This window comes from Montipora capricornis, chromosome 6 (assembly GCF_036669925.1).
Source record: "Montipora capricornis isolate CH-2021 chromosome 6, ASM3666992v2, whole genome shotgun sequence".
Classification (NCBI taxonomy): Eukaryota; Metazoa; Cnidaria; class Anthozoa; order Scleractinia; family Acroporidae; genus Montipora; species Montipora capricornis.
The window spans coordinates 30,316,251-30,318,750 of record NC_090888.1 but is presented as its reverse complement, the minus strand read 5'-3'; the positions used below and the strand labels follow the sequence as shown (position 1 = coordinate 30,318,750).

The following is a 2,500-nucleotide window of genomic DNA, read 5'->3' as shown; positions in this document are numbered from 1 at the left end:
CGAAGAAAAGTACGAAGAATGAGCCAAAAAAAGGAAAAGTATTCAGGTAGTTAAGTTAACAAAATAGCTTTGCACGGACAGAGGCACTCTGTTTTCTTCAGTTTTGGGTTGAGGTCACTAATAAAGAACATTTCGAAAATCAGACAGTCAAATTTGTTTGAACACTTCAATTCCACGCGGCTCTTTCCATGTTGATCTTTTACGTGGTACGTCTTGGTTGCCGATTATCGATCGCTAGCGCTTATGCTTTTACACACGTTGATGTAAGTGTCGCCTCGTAAAATCACATTTGAAGGAGCAAAAAACATTTTATTGATTTACTATTGCAGGTTTGGGTTCCGCGTCTTTGATTGCGGCTTGTGAAGATATTGGGTGGACATCGGTGTTTATCTTACGCAACGAGCTTGGGGATCTCAGACCCGTTTGAAACGTCGAACTTTCATGTGCCGAATCTAATGCAAATGAGAAAAATCTATTGTTTTCGCTCATTTGCATTAGATTCGGCATATGAAAAGTTCTTCGTTTGAAACGGGCCTTAGCCGTTTGCTTGTATGCAAATATCTTAGCTTTTACCTCTTATCCTATTGTCTCAAAATTGTACATATGCTGAATTTTTAACCCCGAACTTGAATTTGAGAATGACCGTGGATCGGTTGAAACGTCGTTCTATTTCATCGCTAGTTTTTATAGTTAAATGTCTTTCAAAGAAGTTATTGTACCAAAATTACTTTCAAAAAAGAGTTCAAATTGAGATCTATATCCAATTATTCGCAACGATGAGATATATTCCTAAATTATATTTAATACAGCTGTGAACATTTTTTAGTTATTTATATTTAATAAATCGAGGGTTGCCTTTGTATTATGCTGCTTCAGCTAAAGTTGCAGCAGTTCCAGATTCATTTGCCATTTTGGGAATGTGCTTCAACCCGGGTTGAAATTTGCGGTAAATTGTTGTTGCTGTCGTTAACGTGACAATCCAAGATTTCGGTAATCATTGCATTCTATATTGTAAATCTATTTGTAGTCTCCTCCCAGCCAATTTTTGCAGGAGCTACAAAGGTAACAACAATTTCCAATTAGGATTTGTGAAAGGAAAGCAAATGTTTTATTCGCTCTCATCACCTCTCGGTTTATCTACTTTTCTATTTTCTGAGTTTGGGAGAATTTGAAATGTATCACGCTGATCCTAATGAAATTTTTAGTTCAGGGGATTTTTCCTAATCATTTGAATCAAGAGAATAATTAGAGATTTATATTAGCCAAGCCTACTGGATGCAGGGTTAGTGAAAATAAAAGGTTTTGGAATTGTCCGCGTTTTGGTGTTTCCGGTTACTGCTTAAGGTCGGCACACACGCGGGGACTAGTCCAAGCGACATATTATCAACTGTCACGGTACACATTAGCGGTCATGTAGCTGGGACGTGTAGCAGGGACACGAGTCAGGGAAAAGATTAAGACTTGCACACACACACGAAAATGTAGCTGGAAGATGTCCCTGGTAAATGTTGCAGGGACATGCCCCCTCGTGTGAAACAACCGGGGTAATGGCGAGAGTTTAAGAAATAAAGACCATTGCATTGGTCACTGATATGTGGAAAGAAGATGGCGGCCCTCTGTGATGAATCAATCGAAAAACACCAGTTGGGTGATCCTGCCGATGATACCAGCCAGAACTCCGGCGTGGAATGCAAGCCAGATTCGTATGCTTATTTTGCATTTCAAGGAAAATGCAATCTTATGGGATAAGCGCCTGAAAGACAACGGCAACAAGGCAAAAAATTCGGAAACACACAGCCACCAAGAGGCCTAAAAGAGATTAAATCAAGTTGGCATAGCTTGCGAAGCTCCGTATTGAGATACATGAAAAAGCGGAAAGAAGATCCAGAGTATGAAGTAAAGTGGACGTTTTGGGGAGACCTGGAATTCCTTCTGTCGTCACTGGAATTGTCAGAGGCAAATGAAGGTCAGGGCGAGTGGTCAAGTGAAGAAATAGGTAAATCCTGTACTCTTTTTCAGAGTAAAGATCTGCTAAATTTTATTTTGATAAAACATAAAAGTTAAATATTGATAAAGAAACATGCACGTATTTCTTTTGCAGGAAACACTCATTTCATACTATCAAGGAAATCCCTCCTTGTGGGATCACAATGCAGTAGAGTACCACACCAATGCCAACAAGGACCTTTTGTTGGACTTGTTGCATAAAGAACTTAATGAGAAGTTCACTTGTGAAGAAATTGTTCGAAAATGGAAGAGTTTGGTCAAGATTTACAAACAGGAAAACTCCAAAGCCAAACATAAACCATCAGGCTCAGGCACCAAGGACATTTACATAAGTACCTGGGACTTCTTTCCACAACTACACTTCCTCGATTCAATTTGTGATGACACAGATGCCACTGTGGATTCAATAATGGACCAACCAGAGGCAAAATCTAGGAAAAGATCAAGAGTGGCTCAAAGAGATGAAAGGGAGGACAAAAAGCTGAAGCTATTA

At 39.4% G+C, this 2,500-nt stretch overlaps 1 protein-coding gene across 3 annotated transcripts in view; it reads left to right on the top strand.

Moving 5' to 3' along the window:
* LOC138051930 (DBH-like monooxygenase protein 1) overlaps positions 1–2,500 on the top strand; it is a 41,224-nt gene that overhangs the window by 29,233 nt on the left and 9,491 nt on the right. The gene's annotated exons all lie outside the window — the stretch shown is intronic.